This window comes from Lontra canadensis, unplaced genomic scaffold, assembly GCF_010015895.1.
Source record: "Lontra canadensis isolate GAN:19392208 unplaced genomic scaffold, GSC_riverotter_1.0 scaffold94, whole genome shotgun sequence".
Taxonomy (NCBI): Eukaryota; Metazoa; Chordata; class Mammalia; order Carnivora; family Mustelidae; genus Lontra; species Lontra canadensis.
The window spans coordinates 1,802,740-1,821,787 of NW_022631088.1; the positions used below are offsets into that span (position 1 = coordinate 1,802,740).

The window sequence follows — 19,048 nt, forward strand, 5'->3', positions numbered from 1 at the left end:
AGCTGAATCCGGGGCAGTCAAGGGATAGCACAGAGTCCTGTACCAGCGGAGGCCGCGACAACACTCCCAGCAGACAGGAGGGGACCCGGGATCACAGCTGTTACCCTATGCCTGGTGCCCAGCGGCAGGACCCGCCTAGGACAGGACTGGAGCACAGTGCTATGGTCGTGGGATTTCAGGTCTGAAAAGTGGCATCAGGGTCCCCTGGATGGCTCAGTCAGAAGAGCTTGTGCTTCTTGCTCTTAGAGTGGTGAATTTGAGCCCCACATGGGGTGTAGGGATCACTTAAAAATAACGAAACTTAAAAAGGTTTTAAAAAAATGGCATCAGCCTCATTATATTAATGTAGTTAATCTCACCTTTACTGTTTGAATAATATTATTTGTACCTTTGTCTTGGTCCCCACCATTGTGAAAGCACAGAAAGAAGTTTATGCCAAGTTTTATGTTTGTACATTTTAAGAAATAATGTGATAAATAATAATTGAATAGAAGTAACAGTTTAAATTTAAGAATTGCATAAAAAGCCCTCAGGGGATCTGGCGGGACTGGGATTGAGCCCCCATCGGGCTCCCTGCTCAGCAGGGAGCCTGCTTCTTCCTCTCTCCCTGCCTCTCTGCCTACTTGTACTCTCTCTCTCTGTCAAATAAATAAATAAAATCTTTAAACAAACAGCGTAGGAGCCCTAAGCTCTCTGGAGCAGACTGAGGTTTCCAGACGGATCTCTATCACGTGCAGCTCCTTGTCGTGTGCTGAGCACTTTGGAAATGGACTTGAAATGAGGAGTTAGTTTGCATCATTGGTGTCCTGCCTTAATAAGGGCCTGTTTGTACATGCAGCTGATACTGTGTCTACACCAATAGAAGGGGAGCCCTCCAAAAGTAATTTCTTTGGTTCTTTTTGCTTGTTTAATTCTGGAGTTAGATTTGGAGTTCACTTTCTATTGAGATTTGCGTGACCTGCACACTGTCGTGGGAGCAGCCTGCGACTGCCGTGTGTGACTGTTATTCACCATCGTCGTCCCAAGGACAATGGAGTCTTGACCATCACTGGGCGGGCACTTGAACCTCAGTGACTACGGGAGACTGTTTGTACTGTAGCTCAGTAATCACACATGCATTCGTTCGTCAGCTTTTGTTATGGGAATCTGAAAGAGACACAAATCATATAGTGAACCCCCTTTGGGGGGGTTAATTAAAAAGGATCCCTTTATTAAATGTGATTATAATAATATTATCACACTTTAAAAAGTAACAGTGATTCTTTACTATCAACTATTTGATGCATCTATTTGAACAGATAGTCCAAATTTCAATTGTTGTATTTTTTTTAATTTTTAATTTTTTAAAAAAGATGTTATTTATTTGAGAGAGAGAGGGAGAGAGCACAAGCAGGGGGGAGCAGGAGAGGGAGAAGCAGGCCTCCCACTGAGCAAGGAGCCCAATGTGGGGCTTGATCCCAGGACCCTGAGATCATGACCTGAGCTGAAGGCAGACACTTAACTGACTGAGCCACCCAGGTGTCCCCAAATTTCTGATTGTTTTAAAATGTCAGAAATGCTTTTTTTATTTTTTTAAAGGTTATATTATTATTATTTTTATTATTGAGAGAGAGACTATGAGCAGGGAGGGAGGGGCAGGGGGAGAGGGAAAGAGAATCCCAAGCAGTCTCCACACCCAGCGTGGAGCCCGACGCAGGGCTCAGTCTCATGACCCTGAGATCATGACTCGGGCTCAAATCTAGAGTCGGGTGCTCAACCGACTGTGGCAGGTCTTTGTCTTTCATGTAACGGGCAGTACTTTGTGCATGCTGTCCCCACCCTTTTGTTCACTAGCTGTGGAACGACATGTTTTCGCAAATTTCTGCATGCGTCGTTCTTCATCCTGTGAACCTCCTCAGGTATCTGATTGCGACACTATTCTCTCTCCAAATTGAGGGAAACACAGTATTCCTAGGAGCGTGTGACCTAACTGGAGGCTTTCGTTTGTTCCACAAGCATTTATGGAGCCCTCTCTTTGCTGGGCCTGGGCTGTCCGGCCCTTCGTGGGGCCTGCACGCCCTCTCCCCCGCCATCAGCCCATGCTTGGCCCCATTAATGCCTGCGAGCTTCCCGCAGCTCCCCACTAGCTCCCTGTGTGGCGCCGACTGTGTTCCCACCATGGACTTGAGCTTCTTAGCTTCCATCGAGAAACCTTGGCTGCGCTGCTCGTCTCTATTCAGATCATGTAAATAAAGCGGCCACGCTCTCTTGTCGATGATATTGAAAAGTGTGTCCATCTAAATAGTAAGATGATGGGGAAATGCCGAGTAGCTTATAGGTGAGGATATTTCCCCCAATTTGGAAAACGCAGCCCCTTTCTCGGGTCTATCATTAATACCATGCATCGGTCTATTTATTGACTTGACATAGAAAGCCGGATGTTGCCAGAGAAGTCTTATCTTTGCCACCAAAGAGCTTCTAAGCGGAATGCAGATTTTTTTTTAAGGCCCTCTGGTTGGGAAAGGCCTCAGAGAGCATCCACTGAGGGAGCTCTAGAAGTCGGGATCCATCCAGCTCCGCAAAGGGCTTCTAAGATGGATTCCTGGTCTCTTTGTATCCCCAGAGCCTTACACACGGCCTCGCCCAGGGGGCCTCAGTTTCCTTGCATGCCTTAATAATAATTCACGAAACTATTGTGAATCCTAAATGATGTAATGTCTGGGGATGCACTTTGTAAACAGTACCTTATGTAATTGGTCTCTACTGTCAACTTTATGGCATTTCGTGACATGTTTGAGAAATAACTGAGGTTATGTATTTAAATCACAAGCACTGTGGGGTGCCTGGGTGGCTCAGTGGGTTAAGCCTCTGCCTGCGGCTCAGGTCATGATCTCAGGGTCCTGGAATTGAGCCCCACATCAAGCTCTCTGCTCAGCAGGGAGCCTGCTTCCTCCTCTCTCTCTGCCTACTTGTGATCTCTGTCAAATAAATAAATAAAATCTTTTAAAAAAATAAATCACAAGCACTCAATAAACTGTAGAGTTGCGCAAATAAGCATTTTTTCCTACCATCTGGTTCTGCCCCTTTGTTTTAAAGATACAGTGACGTGACAGCACCAGCCAGAGCACACTTCTGGGTCCCAGGTTGATGGTCTTCAAACCCTAACCTGTGATTTGCGAACCTCGTCTTTTCTCTGGGAGACTGACAGAGAAGCTCATGGTCTGGAATGGGGATAGGATGTGTACCCATGGGACCCACTCGTGCCCCGTGGAAGATGGTTAGATTGTATTGGTCACGAGGCAGTGTGGAAGCTGGACTTGACGCCCCGCACATGTAGCTCCGGACTACGATTCTCCAGCCTTGCTGGATAAAGCCAGCCCTTCCTCTGCCTTCTCTGGTGAGGACACCACTGCCCAGTTAGCATTTTTAATTTTTATTGTAATTGCAGGACACTCTTATTAACCCCATTTAATGGGTAAGGAGACTGAGGTGCGGAGAGATTAAGAGGTTTGCCCAGAGTCACACCATCAGTAAATGAGACAATTGCCCTTCCGGCCAGGTCTGTCTGTCCCCAGAGCCTGTGAATTCTCCACCCTCTTGTCAGTGGCCTCACTACCCCAACATCGGTGCACACCCGCAGAAAGCATCTCGGTAAAGTAGAAATCTCTGGAACAACAGTTGTTCTGAACCTATTTACACAGACTTGATTCAGATACCATAGATATTTGAGGAGGGGTTTTTCTATCTTCCTTAAATGCCAGAAAGGATCCCTATGTTACTATTCAACTATTTCGGGGCACCTGGGTGGTTCAGTCGGTTAAGCGTCTGTCTTCGGCTCAGGTCATGATTCCAGGGTCCTGGGATTGAGCCCTCCATCAGGCTCCCTGCTCAGTGGGGACCCTGCTTCTCTTTCCCTCTGCTGCTCCCCCTGCTTGTGCTCTCTCTCTCCCTCTGTGTCAAATAAATAAATAAAATCTTAAAAAAAATACAACAATTTCACCAACATTTTAATCTAGGTTAACCTAGGATTAATTGTATTCAAATTTATATTTTCTGGATTATGTCCTAAGCTCATGTGTGTTGGAAAATACCACAGACAGTTTTGTTGCATTGAATGTTTTGGAGGAAGTTACCCGAAATTGTGAGTCTTCTAGTGGTATTTCAGGATTTAGCTGATTGCCAATCAATGGGTAGCTTTCTGTCTACCTTTTCTTTGGGTACCTCCTTCCTTCTGCTACCTAAAACAGCCTCTCTGGGCTTTGAATTCTCTTTCTTTATGTGTGAGCAGTTTTTGAAGTCCATTGGTTTCTGGCTCTTTGAACCTACTAAGATATGCTTTCGACAAACAGGGGGAAACGGTAAAAGAAATATGGTATCACACCGTAGCTTCTCTGAGTGATGGAAAGGGGAAAATTTCCATTTAGATGGGTCATTATTTGCCTGAACTCTGAGATGTTCTTTAAAATATCCAAAAGCTGCTGACAGCCCAGGTCACATTGAGCTCTTTTTTTTTTTTTTTTTTTTGGCTTCGCAGTAGTGTGGCTGTTACGCACTGAGACCTGAAGCTTTCAGCTTAATGTAATAATCTCCTTGTGAGAAAATTCTGCTCAAAGGATACAAATGGTGATGCGTTAGGCCTTCCCATAGACTCGGCCAATAAATACGTACGGAGTACCCCACTGCGTGCTCAACACCAATACATTTAAACTTGTGCAGAATTTACATGAGGATTGAATTAGAAGGGCATGGACCAGAATCCCCAACAGAGACAAAAGGAATATGAATAATTACGTTTATGGGGAGATGAGGCTAGTTATGAAATTTTCTAGTTATGAAAGGGTGTTTGCAAAATGCAAAGGTGGGAAACGGTATGATTTTTAGGGCCTTAAGGGGATGGACCCCCAAAATGAAAATTCCTGGATAGGTCAGCATGTCGTACAAAACTGTTTGCGTGCTAACGCTGTGTGTTAAGTATCTTGAAAAAACAAGAGAAATGACTAGGGTGCCATTGAGGTCTTGGCAGTGATACTCAAATGCAAAATACAACGCCCCATGGATCGGGTCCCACAGAGCCACATAAATGCCTCTCACACCTCCTACCATGTGCCCCCAGACCCTCTGTGTACCTGTGCAGCTCCGTGTGGCACCATCTTCTCCTCGGAAGTAAAGCCCTGAAGCTTCATCCCACAGTGACTCACTCCCTCTGCTCCCAACCCGTCCCTCTTGCCCTGTCTGCCTGTCTACTGACTGTCCAGCATTCCTGGGCCCTTGGCTCAGCCTGGGAGCCCAGCCAGGTGTCTGCAACCCCAACCCTGCTTCTCACCTTCTCTCATGTACCATCTTTTCCTGTGGGTCCCTAGCTCTCTGAGCCCAGCTCCTTCCTTCTGCTTCCTTTGTTTGAATTCCTCTAGTATTTGTAGTTGGCACTTTAGAATTCCATACTTAAATATGCTTGGAGTTGCACGGTTTCCCAATTATATCATGGATGCCGTGTGTGGCACTTTCCTCAGAGTCCTCATCGAGCTCAGCATGAAGCTCATGTTTGGTACCCATGAGGAACAGAGTGGAATGTTGGGAGAGGGGTGTGGATTTCCGTAACATCCTCCCCACCCCTGTAGTATTGACACACTTTTTTGGGGGGCGGGGCAACAGTTTTGTCCTCTTCACTTACAAACCACTGCTTTATCCATGAGGATGCTTCTAGTTTATACAGGTAGATCAGTCTTTGAGAAACGGGGTCACTCTCTTTTCCAATTATGGAGAAGCAGTTCCATCATATTTTCTTTTAAAGATTTTATTTATTTATTTAACAGAGAGAGGTCACAAGTAGGCAGAGAGGCAGGCAGAGAGAGAGGAAGGGAAGCAGGCTCCCCGCTGAGCAGAGAGCCTAATATGGGGCTCGATCCCAGGACCCTGAGATCATGACCTGAGCCGAAGGCAGAGGCTTAACCCGCTGAGCCACCCAGGCGCCCTGAGTTCCATCATTTCTAATGAAAGAATCTTCCTTGATGGCAGGTTCCTTGTCTCTCGGGAGACACGTGTGTGTGGGGGGAGCCCAGGACAGGAGGAACCCTTGTAAAGGGAGCTAGGAGCCGAGACGCACCTGCCTTACGGTACACAGTATTGCGTAGAAGTCTCCTGTGGGGTCGGGTGCTGGTCACCTGAGATGGACTCCAAGCAGATGCATGGCTGATATGGGTAAGCTTTAGATGAAAACCAGAGGAGGAGGCCACCGGCTGGCAAGGGGTGGAAGTTAGGACTTGTCCTTGGGCCTTAAAGAAGCCTGAGAAAGCTTGCTTCCCAAGGAGGCGGAAAGACGAGGACAGGCCTGGAGTAACAGTGAGGTGTTTGTGTTGGATGGATGAGAAGACAGAACATTCGAGGGAGTGAACCTACTTCTGTCTGTTTACTTCGAAAAGCAATCATTTAGCAGAGACCTCAAAATATAGTATCAACCCTTTCTGTCTGAGAGCTTTTGAGTTTTCTTTTCTAGCTATTTCAGTGTCCTTAGTGAAGGACAGCCGGGGGGACCAATCCCATGTTCGTCATGCAGTTAAAGTCCCTTGCTCTGGCTTTAAAACTAACATTTTTGTAATCTTGAAATATTTAATAAGGCAGCTTTCCTCTAAAAAGCTCAAGGCGTTCTACAAGCCTTATCTTGAGTATATCTGTGGCTATTTCATAATCATAAAGCTTTTCTCTTAACCTACATAATTTCATTAATTACTTCCCCTTAATAACCTGTAATGTTTGCAACCTCCTCCCTCCCATTTTATAGAAGAAAAAGCAAACTTTCATAAAATTTAGGTAATTCACCCAGGGTCACCCAAGGTCATTTGGCAGAATCTGAACTCAAACCCAGGTCCTCTGATCCTAAAATCTGTTGTTTGATTATAGCACATGGGCTCCTAGGGTAAGCTTCAAAATCCCCAGAGAGGGTGAGTGATCTGCCCAGAGTTGCACAGCACAGCATGTTTAGAGGAGAGAATAACTCCAGATGCCACTGGAAGCCTCTGGTGTGCAGATAGCATGGGGATCCCTCCCCTCTTCTCACAGTGAGAATCCAGACCTCTGGTCCTTCTGCTTGGGTTGTGACCTAGAAGTTGGGGACGAGGCTCCGTTAAATGCCGTGAAGGAGCATGGCTGATGGCAGACGCCGGGTCTGGCCTCCACGGAGGCCCAGTGTTGAGGCTGGCTTGTTCATTTTTAGCCCAACGGCCTGAGCCTGAGTCAGTCCCTCATATCAGCATTTAAGTAGCAGAGTTTGTCTTAGACTTGGCCATTTGTCACAACGGAATCCAAGTGGTCTTTAATCCTGCTGTTCTGGGCTGGCATGAGATCCTGTTTCTACTCCCAGCGTCTGAGGTATTTATAAAACAGAAATCAGTAAAGCGTGCCTTCAAGTGCCATGCACATTGTCTACCCTTGCCTCAAGAACCTTCTTGGTCTTGGAAGGACAAAGATCCCAGAAGCTTTCCTGCTCTCCAGGCCTGTGTTAACAAGGGTCTGGTGGCTGAGCCCCAAGAGGAGCTCTCAATTGCTCAGAGAGCCACAGAGCCAGGAGGAGCCTGAGGGCTGGCGAGCTAGTCTGGTGGGCAAAGTCTCTCTCCCCTAGGGAGGGTCTAGGGGCTTGACCTGCTAGTCAGGTCTTCTCACATGTCTACTTCTTGATGCTTGCGTGGTGAAGGACAAATGCTAGAGGAACCATGGGCCGCATATGTGATGCTTTCATTGTGGGGCGTGCACTCTGGATGTCTTAGCTAGGTAGCCGCTCTCTGCCCTGGCCCTGGGGGCTGTGGGAAACCAGAATGCTCAGAAACGGGGATTCCCAGTTACTTTTATTTTCTCTCTGAGGGTAGCCTGTATGTCTCCTGTTTGAGCTCTGGGTGAAACTTCCCTCTTTAGTCAAGGGCTGGGCCAGGCATGAACTAGGTCTTACCCTGCTGCCATTTTCTCCAGCCTCCTCCTTCTGGTAGTTTGTTTGCAGACACAGAAGACTGGGCCAGAGCTGTACTATGTTCCAGGTCATGTCCAGAACATTTCTTTTGTGCAGTGAATCAGGAGAGGCTCTTCTCCTCAATTGTACCCTTCTCTTAAAAATTCCAGGAAACTGGGTGCTTGGGTTCTTGGGTTCTGGCAAACTGAGATTTGCTTCCGATATTATAGAATTTACTTACGGTATAAGTTTTTTTGTTTTGTTTTTTAACTCATGACCGTGAGATCAAGACCCGAGCCAAGATCAAAAGGCAGACGCTTAACCAACCGAGCCACCCAGGTGCCCCACGGTATAGGTGTTTTACGCAATGTGTACAGTGATCAGATAGCTTCATGAAAGTGCCTGTCCTTGTAGAAAATTCTAGGCACTCCACAGAGGAAACATCTGGCTTACGGGTTTTTGTTTGTTCTCAGGTAAGGATGAAATGGTTTCTCGGTGGTGGAGAAAACAATTTTGCTGGCGATTTTCCTAAGTGCTTTACCCGTTGGTCCCCAGTGGGAAGGTCAGCTCTGTTCCAGCAGAGCTACCCGCTAAGGGGAGAGGCCAGTCTCCTTTCTGTATTTGAGTCAGGGCCTGTGAAAGGGCTCAGTTAAGTGTGCGTGCTTGACTGTGACTCAGTCTCCAGCTATTTTTAGGTTAGTGATTTTCTTTTAGGAAGACTCGTGGGTTAGTAGCCATTCCTGACATTTAAATGTGAGGTTCACATTTGCTCGTATAGAGTAACTTTCCGCTTACTAGGAACTTGTAGGACATTCTCCGAAATTCCAGCAGGTTGAGTATGTGACCCTATGACTTTGTGGAAGAATATGGTTCCATGAAACACTTAACACATGAGTGGGTTTGCACAAAGAGGCAATCTCAAGGCCTGAGATGTGGCCACAACTCAAGACAATGTTAACATAAATGTATTTAATTACCTGTAAATTCCTCCCCTTCTCTTTACCAAATTGTGTGTAACTTCAGACAGTCTCTTCATTTTATATCCCCTGACTTGTCAGAGCTGTTGCTTTGGATCACCAAGGGGCTTTCTCCTTCCTCGCGGCCTTGTCTCCCTCCCCTCAGCCGCTTCCCGGCGCCATCATACTGGGCGCTGACGGCCACCCAGTCTGATGCGCTGAAGGAGATCTAGTCGAGGTCTGCAGTGCTCAGTGTTCAGAAATAAATAAACTTGTTGGGGCGTCTGTTGGAAACAGGATTGGCCCCATCCTTGCCAGGGCTCCCCATCCCTTCAGTCTTGAGGTGGTTACCCTGAGGGCTCCTCCAACAGAACTCTCCTTGGGAGGAGAGCCTGCATGTGCTGAGAGGTGGTTCTGTGAGCTGCTCAGGAGGGGCTCACCCGGGGCCTTGGAACCTCACTGTGAGCGAGAACAAGGCCTGAGTCAGCCCAGCTGTCAGAGGGCACGGTTCTGGGTAAACCCAAGATGTCCCTTGGCGCCTTCCAGCCATGCCTCTGCCTCGTCCCAGCCCCGTGGCAGTGAGTGGACGGCTGGGCTTTCTCCTAGCCTCTGCTCTGGGCTTATTTCTCTCCTGCTGTGGAGTTGCTTCTCATTTTTATTTTATTTTATTATTTTTTTCTTTTCTAACTGCTGTGATTTCCTTAGCTAAATGGCAGATAAAATGAGGAAGAAACCGGCCCTCCTTCCTCCCTGCTTTCTCCTCCGAGGTGCCATGTGGCTTCCGTCTAGGGTCGACTGTGTTTTTCCTAAGCATGTCACCACTGGAGTGACATGAGCTTTTCTTCAGCAATGTGCTGTGGCCTTCCGCTGTCCTTCTGACGCTACTTGCGGGGCCCTTTTGAGGAGCAGAGCCTGTCAGAGGGCATCGAGGAGGTGTGTCCGCACAGCCAAGCCGGGCAAGAGTGGGTTTACCTGCAGGAAGAGTATGGGGGCGAGGGGACAGCACCTTCCATGGGAAAGGAGGGAACCCCCCGCCACTGCCCTGGCAGGAGAGAGAGGGCTCCAAGCTGTGCATTGCTGGAACCCCTTTTACCACAGAAACAAGAACACGTCTTGGAACTGTTAACAGAACCTGGTGAAGGGCACTTACCATCCAGTGGTTCACTAAGTTCAACATGGTTCCCCGTTAGAAGAATCAAGAAGAGTGTGTCCTGGGGGTAACTGCAGCCTTGGGGGAGGCCCACCTATCACCCAGCTGGTTACTCTGTTGTTGTCAAAGCGGCCCCTCAAAGCACCTCTGTGTCGGGTAGGAAAGAGTATCTTTTGGGGTAACTTCTGCCAGAAGGGGGTGTTTACTAAGGAGAGCTAGAGGGGATCTCAGCAGTGGTGATGGTCCCGCTAATATTTGGGGCCACTTGCCATATCTGAGGAGTGTTATAAAATACCATCTCTGGGGGCGCCTGGGTGGCTCAGTGGGTTAAGCCTCTGCCTTCGGCTCAGGTCATGATCCCAGGATTCTGGGTTCGAGCCCCACATCGGGCTTTCTGCTCCGCAGGGAGCTTGCTTCCCCCTCTCTATCTGCCCGCCTTTCTGCCTACTTGTGATCTCTGTCTAATAAATAAATAAAATTTTTTAATAAAATAAAATACCATCTCTGGATCAGCATGTTCAGAGAGGCCCCAGGACAAGCCCTGTAACTGGTGGGACCAGGAACGGATCCCCGACCTGCTCACGGCAGGGCCAGGACCTAAATGAAATCCCCCTCCATACCAGAGGGAATAGGAAGAGGTTCTTTAAGAGTTTGGTTCGGTTTGGTTTTCCTTAAGAGGTGTTTACTGTGGGACCCACAGAAGTACTGAAGCTTATTCATCAAGTGCGCTTGGGAGGGAGACACCCCCTCCCCAGATGCGTCTGTCTCATGGTTTCCAGAGGTCCTGGTACTGGGAGAGGAAAGGGTGGTCTGACAGTTGAATCACAAGGCAAAGAAGCCAAGCCAATATTTGTGCACAGAATCCCGTTTGGATTGTGTTAATAAGTAGCCCGTGAGTGTCTGTGTGAGATAGCTGCTTTGGGTCTGAATTGGCCGGAGCTTGCCTGGGTAACAAGGAACTTTTCAAGAGGGCATGGCAGAGGGTGTCTTAAGCCTGGAAGGGCAGCGGTGGGGAACTACTGAGTCGTGAGAGTAATTTGGGCTTATTTTCTCACAGTTCTGGGCAAACCTGAAATCAAAGTGTCATCAAGGTGGGTTCCTTCCCAAGGGCTCGGAGGGACAGTCTGTTCCATGCGTTGCTCCTAATTTCTCTTGGTTGCTGGCAATGCTTGGCATTCCGTGTCTCAGCAATGCTCTGCCCCAGTCTCTACTTCCACCTTTATAAAAGTTCTTCCCTCCATGTCTTTGTCTCCGCATCTAAACTTACTGGTCCTTGCAAGGGCACTAGTCCTGGGGTTAGGGCCGACTCTAATCAGTGTGACCCCATCTTAACTTAATTACATCTGCCAAGGACTGATTTCCAAAAGAGGTCACATTCACGGGTCCCAGGTAGTTGTGAATTTGGGGGGGGACACTATGCTTCCCACTATACCATGTAGTGAATTTTCTGGATTTGAAGTCTCTGCCGAGTTTTTTCTTTCTTGCCTCACTGTACGGTTTGTATTATCATTGAACATTAATATTCTGAGGCTGAAATCATTGCTTAGCCGGGCAGGTGGAAGGAATATGACAGAATCATGGACCTAAATGGCACAGCTGCAAATGTATGACTGCTTAACTTACTTGAAGGAAGAACAAAGGCCGTGAAGGTTGTGATTTTTGGAGTTCTGTTGTTAATGGTTCACAGAGTTAGCTGGCAGGCAGAGTCTGTCTCTTGTTACAGAACCCAGAGAGTTTTTCTTGTCCTTAGCCAAGGACTGCAATTCTATCCCTAGAATCTCAGAAATTTTGAGCTCTGGGAGACCTTTGGCATCATCTACTTCTAACCTAATCCTCACATTTTCCAGATGAGGTCTTTAGGGCCCCCAGAAAGGTTAAGTGACTTACTCAAGGTCACTGGCTAGGAAGGAGCAGGGCAGGCGCTAGGACCCAGGTCTCAGAATCCTAAGGCTGGAGCTTCTCCCAGCCCAGGAGGGGCCCGTCTCTCCCAGCATCTGTGTCTCCATCTCAAAATAACCCCCTTAGCCATAGGAGAGCAGTGAGAAGCCGGGGGGCCCTCGCACAGGTAGAAGACTAGTCAAGCGTGTTATAGAAACTGAGGCACTAAAAGGTCCTGTCCAGGTGGGCGTTTTGTGGTACATTACACCTTGGGTTTTCTTGTTAATGTAGAGACTATGCACAGAATTTTAACTATCAATGACAGCATTTTATGAGGAAGTCCACTCCTAAAATGACCAGTGGGAGAAGGGGAGGTGCGCTGAGCTCTGGTGTGCAGTGAGCTGAGCCCTTCCTTTCATGGAGGTGGGGAGGGGTGGGGGGGGCAATGCTTCCTTTCCATTTTGCACATGCCCAGCCCCCCTGCCGTTCTGTGGGACTCCTTTTCCCCACCTGGGCTGCCTGATACTCATATTAACCGCATGTTGCCTGCCCAGAAAAGGGAGAGGGGGCACACAAAATAGTATAATGGCAGCTTACTTTGTTATGTCTGGCCCAAGTTCAGAATATTAATATTTCGTGGCAGGTCAAACTTGGAAAGAGAGAACATCATAAAAATGAAATGCAGCAAGGTAAATTAAAATGCATGTCAAGGGTTTTGTTCTGAAATTGCCAGTTAATTAATGCCTGGTTTTATACACACAGACACACACACACACGTGTGTGTATATATATGGATTTAATATGTATATTAAATACGTATTTATATATAATTCATATAAACTGTACATACACATGCACATACTCTCTCTCACACTTACAAATGTTCCTTCTGGACCCTATGTTCAAGGCCCAGTTGTAGATCTAGCTGCTCCATAAGTCCTTCCCTCCTTCATTTTTTTCCTAGATGCATTTATTCTTGTCCCCAAATTTCTAAAGTATAGAGAAGCCTGAGATAAACTTCTTTTCGAACGCTCATGCACTGTTGGCAAGAATGCAAACCGGTGAGGCCACTATGGAAAACAGAATGGAGGTCCCACAAAAAGTTAAAAATAGAACTACCCTATGACCCAGTAGTCACACTACTATGTATCCCCAAAATACAAAAACACGAATTCAAAGGGATACATGCCCTCCTTTATTTATTGCGGCATTATTTACAATGGCCAAGATGTGGAAGCAGCCCAAACATCCATCAGTAGCTGAATGCGTAAAGCACATTGGTGTACCTATATATGCAATGGAATACTACTCAGCCATCGAGAAGAGAGGACTGTGGCCGTTTGCAATGATGTGAATGGAGCTAGAGATATGATGCTGAGGCAAAGGTCAGTCATAGAAGCACGAATACCATATGGCTTCACCCGTGTGGAATTTAAGAAACAAAACAAATGAACAGAGGAGAAAAAAAGAGAAACAAACCAAGAACCAGACTCTTTACTGTAGAGAACCCACTGATGGTGACTGGCTGGGGGGAGGGGGGCTCGATGGGAGAAACAGGGGATAGGGATGGAAGAGTGAACTTGTGATGAGTGCTAGGTGTTGTCTGGAAGTGAATCACTGCATTGTACACTTGGAACTAATGCTACACCATATGCGAATTATACTGAGATTAAAATAAACATCTTAAGAAAGATTAACTTCTTTCCTCCCCAGGTAAAGTGAGAGTTCTGCTTCACTGTGGTCCAGTGCAAAGCTTAGCATCGTGCTAGGCACACAGTAGGTTGCCGGGTCCTTGAGCCATTCAAGTTCAAGGGAGGTGGCCCTGGGGACATGTGGTCGAACTGCCCCGCTTCTTGGGACTTCTGGTTCAAGTCTTGGGTCGAGGGTGGATCTCTGGACAATAATAATTACAAATCTCTCAGGGGATTGCCTTCACTGAACTGAATTCAGTTTAAAACCCTTGATGTTTTTTGAGGGTTGAGGAAATTAATTCTCTAGTGCATTTGCTATTAAAAAATGTTGTAGGAGGACATTGCCTATCACATCCCTCAAGGTCCCCTTATATAAAGTCCCACAGAGGGGTTTTTTTTCCTTTCTCTCTTTCTTTCTTTTTTTTTTAGTGATTCTGTGCCAGAAAAGCCCTGCTTCCCCTTGTTATCTGTCTTGCTTTCTGGGATCAGAGTACAATACACATTACCTTTCTTTCTGCTTTGGAGAACCAGGAGTTTAACTGGGTTTCCCCTCTTTGCTCTTGTAGTCAGAAAGCTCAGGTCCATTCTAGGCTTACTCACATCCATGATTGTTGTGTGTGTTCACAGAAGGATTTTTCTCGTCTAGATGTTCATAATTCCTTCTTAGATTTTTTTTAAAGGTTTTACTTATTTATTTGACAGAGCAAGCGCACAAGTAGGGGAACCAGCAGGCAGAGAGAGAAGCAGGCTCCCTGCTGAGCAGGGAGCCTGTTGGAGGGCTCGATCCCAGGACCTTGGGATCATGACCCAAGCCGAAGGCAGCCGCTTAACCAACTGAGCCACCCAGGTGTCCCCTTCTTAGATTTTTTTAGTTGTTATTTTAAGGCTTTTTTCTAATAACGATATTATTATTATATGAATTTGAATATGAAAAGAAAAAAAAGAAAAATTACCTTCACTGTAGTGGCCCAATGACTGTGGTATCCAGAAGATTTGGGTATACAGTATTTCCTCTTCTATCATTAGAAATTGCAGACTAGGGGCACCTGGGTGGCTCAGCCAGTTAAGCATCCATCTCTTGGTTTCAGCTCGGGTTGTGATCTCAGGGTCAAGCTCCACATCCGGCTCTGCACTCAGCAGGGTCTGCTTGTCCCTCTTCCTCTGCTCCTCTCCCCACGTGCATGCTCTCTCTCTCCCTCTCAAATAAATATTCAAATAAATTGCAGACAGGAAGAATCTAGAAGTAACAATAGCTTAAACATGGAAGGGATTATTCTGTCCCGTAAAAGAAACCCAGAGGTAGGCAGTCTAGGTCTGTCATAGTGGCCCCATGAAATCACCAGGGACCCCAGGCTTCTGTCTTTCTACTCAGCTGTCCTCTTAACATGGCTCCTAGAGCAAACCTCAAGGTCCCTTCATGGCCCAAGGTGGCTGCTGGGGTTGCAGCCACATTGTCTGCATTCCAGGGATACATGAAGGGAAAAGGGTAGAAGAAGAGTTAACCTCCTGCCTTTAAAGGAGGCTTCAGAGAACTCAGACCAACACCTTCAGAACTGGTTAGAATTTAAATGTGGACTCACCTACCTGCAAAGGCAGCTGAGATCTATAGTTTTTTCCAGTGGGGCAGGCCCATTTTACAGGTCTCTTACTAGGAAGAAGGAGAGACTTTGGGGAAGCAGGCAGCCATCTGCCACAATTCTGGGTTTTTCTACACACATTCCCATTCAGCGTTCTGTTGAAACCTCCTCAAATAGTTTGTGGAAAAAGGCATAGATAGATAAACATCCACATGAATAACAACAAAACGCATCACATTTTTTTTTAAGATTTTATTGTTTTATTTGAGAGAGAGCATGAGAGGGGAGAAGGGGAGAAGATCAGAAGATCAGAGGGAGAAGCAGACTCCCCACGGAGCTGGGAGCCCGACAAAACGCATCACATCGGATGTACCACTCTGTCTTTCCAGAATTTTTTCTATGAATTTATTATTTATATATATACTGATTAGTGTAGGTTTTGAATATTCAGTCAGTGCAGACTGATCCAGGGCCAGAGGGATCTTAACACAGGTTTCTCTATTGGTTGGTTGGCCACAGGAACCACTCCGGCACCATGAATGATTAAGCAGGCGGGGGGTGGGGGGAGGGTCAGTGTTGGGGGCATGATAGGGAGTGGTGGGGACTGTGGCAGTACGGAGGTCGCAGACCCTGTCTGGAAGGGGCAGCTGCCTCGGGGCTCCATCCTTTATTGCCAAGTGAGAATACAAGCTCAGTGTTGCCAAATCTTGTCTTTCCCTCTCTTTTTTTTTTCCCCAAGAGGAACCAGAAATTCAGGTTTTTATCTGAAGTCCCCTGGTGTTTATAACTTGGAGGCTAATGAACTTAATTTTGTAAAATGCTGGTCAAACACAACGCTATCCCCTGGGCTGCTGACTTTGGCTCTTGGGTCCATTCGATCCTTGTTCTCCGGCTGGCGGCTGAGCCCCAGAAAGGTCAGGTGCCTTGTGATGTGGCTGGAGACTTTGCTCTTCGGTCCCCACCTCAACAAAGCCTGGTCTTCTGTGGCTAATTTGTCTCAGAATATGAAGAAAAAATAAAATTTGAGGTTGAGCAAGACTGCTCTGAAGGTTAATTGAGTCTCCCCTTCAAGCGGCTTTCATGTACTTTTAAAGTCATTTTGATGTGGTGGAATCCAAGAACTGTGGGCTCAGATCCCAGCTCTGCTGTCACCGCTGTGTGACTGTGCGCAAGCCGCTGTTGTCTCCTCTGTGTCTTCTGTCCCTTCGGTTTTCTTTCTTGCCTGCTTCTCCCTCTCTCTCTCTCTTTACTTTTCCTCCTTACAAATAGCACAGAGTGAGGGAGAAGAGGAGGGCTTCTGGAGCCAGATGTGAATCCTGGTTTCTCTACCTACTAGCTGGGTGGCCTTGGTTGGGCAAGTCACTCAAATTTCCTATGCCTCAGTTTTCCCATCTGTGAAATGGGAATAATACTAGTACCTGCTCCGTACGGTGCAGGAAGGATGGCATAGGTAAGTAGCATGGACAGGACTTGGTGCATATAGGCAGCACCGTAAAAACGCTGGCTTGCCCCTCCACCCCACCCCTCTCTGTTTTCAGCTTTGGAAGCCATGTATTTGCAGCACAGCAGGCCCTGCTCTGGGTCCCCACTCACACAGCACACTTTTAGCTCCTGGCGGCCCTCCACAGCCAGCCCCCAGCCCCGATGCAGACCTGGCAGGCAGTGTGACTTCCCACTCCATGCTTCCAGCGCTCTTCTGCTCCCAGTGCCGGGCTTCCAAGCCCTTCTCTCTCTCAGCTCATGTTTTATCTGTCGCTGCTCTGTGTTTGGGAGACAAGGGATGCATCAACCCACGGCCGTCTCGACCTCAAGCGTTGCTAATAAGTGATTTCCTCGGTCACCCGCATGATAGCTCTCAGGCCTTTCTGAAGATGACGTTGTAAGATAAATCACGAAAGCCGTATGCGTGTGCTTTAGCCAGAGTTCTGAACGCAACAGATAACTTGTCCCCGAAACCAAGGAGCCTGTCAGTTTGTGGCTCTACAAAGACGTCCCCTGGCAGGTTTGTTCCAGTGGCCAAGGGCCGAGAGTGTGGTGTATGCGTTAAGGAAAGCAATGATCTTTCTCCCCAAAGACCTGAAAGGAAGAGCGACTTAGACTGTGCTTTTATTTTAATTAAATTGCTTCTTTCTCATCTTTTAAAACATGACTGTCCAATCTTTTCAGCTTTTAGGTTAATTTGAATTAGAGATCTGACCTGAGCGGCCCGGCTGTACAACTCTTCAAGGACAGTCAATCTTTGCAGTAAAGAGGAAGAAGGGACATAGGTATGTATGGCCCAGACTTTCAGTTTTGTTTCTCCTCCTCACTTCCCCTTATGTTAAGAAGTAGTGAGGGGCGCCCGGGTGGCTCAGTGGGTTAAAGCCTCTGCCTTTGGCTCGGGTCATGATCCCAGGGTCCTGGGATTGAGCCCCACATCAGGCTCTCTGCTCAGCGAGGAGCCTGCTTCCCCCTCTCTCTCTGCCTGCCTCTCTGCCTACTTGTGATCTCTGTCTGTCGAGTAAATAAATAAAATCTTAAAAAAAAAAAAAAGTAGTGAGAGGAAGTGGGGAGGGAGGGACTTCTTTTTAATTCCATAAAATTTCAATTCTTGACCAACAAGGAAACTGGTAAGCCACATGCTGCATTTCTTGGTTCTCTTTCCAACAAAGGGGACAGGAAAGACCATGTTACCAGAATCACGTCAGAGAGACTTTAGAACTCCTGCTGGATCTTGTTCGGGACCCTTCAGTCACCAGACTTATAAATCCGTATTAATGAACAGCAGCTTCTTGAATTTTCATCTTCTGCCGGTTTGATCAGCGTAGGCGGGGGATCTCCCGTGAGGTGCGGGACCAGAGCTGCAGGGGAAACCCAGGGAGCACTTTGGGTGCTGTGCACATTTTTAGGCCGCACACCCCATGGAGAACCTGATTAAATCTGCAGATTGTCGATCTCAGGGTGGTGAGATCGAGCCCCATGTCGGGCTATATACTGAGTGAGAGTCTCCTTGAGATTGTCTCTCTTCCTCTGCCCCTCCCCAGAGCACATGAGCCCTCTCTCATTCTCTCTCAAGCAAATAAATAAATCTTTAAATCTGCAGATCCTTGCCAAAGAAAACCACATACACACAAGCCTTCACATATAATGTCAAGGGGTTCCTGGACCCTAGAATCCTATAGGGAACCCACAGGCCTCAAGTTAAGAATCCTGTTTTAGGGGGTTATTAAATAGCCAGCGTTTAGGGGACACAGCCCCAGAGTGAGATGACACATCTCCAGAGGTTAAGTTTTAATCCTCTGAAATGAAATTTAAAAATTAAACATGGACATTGAAAATGGACCGAGCCAGAAGTTAGGGGTTTTTTGTTTGTTTGTTTTTTTAAAGATCTTATTTATTTATTTGACAGACAGAGATCACAAGTAGGCGGAGAGGCAGGCAGAGAGAGAGGAAGAGAAGCAGGCTCCCCGCTGAGCAGAGAGCCCAACTTGGGGCTCGATCTCAGGACCCTGCAATCATGACCCGAGCCGAAGGCAGAGGCTTTAACCCACTGAGCCACCCAGGCAGGCACCCCCAGAAGTTAGGTTTTAGGGCAACTGTCAGATCGTAAAGGGTCAAAGGTTGATACAGCTGAAAATGTATTTTGATTCAAAATCGTGTGGGATACTTTTTTTAAAATTATTTTCTTGCCCCCATAGTAGAAGGCTAGTTGAGGCCTCATCTTTGATTGCCTTTCCTCACCGAGTTGGAACCCCTGCCAGAGGCCATCGGCAGTGTGGTCAGTCCTCTATTTGCCAACGTCATCTTGACCTTAGGAAAGGCTTTCTCAGACCCCACTGGCCTCGCTGGCGGTTTGCAGAGAGTTCATTTGGTCATGCCCCGCGCACATTTTCAGGAGATTG

General features: G+C 47.2%; 1 protein-coding gene across 1 annotated transcript in view; it reads left to right on the forward strand.

Annotated features, from left to right (window-relative positions):
- Positions 1–19,048, forward strand: part of ABHD2 (abhydrolase domain containing 2, acylglycerol lipase) — a 94,521-nt gene that overhangs the window by 7,187 nt on the left and 68,286 nt on the right. The window contains exon 2 of the mRNA XM_032836927.1: positions 17,334–17,434. The gene's annotated coding sequence lies outside the window, so the exon portion shown is untranslated. The remainder of the gene's footprint in view (positions 1–17,333; positions 17,435–19,048) is intronic.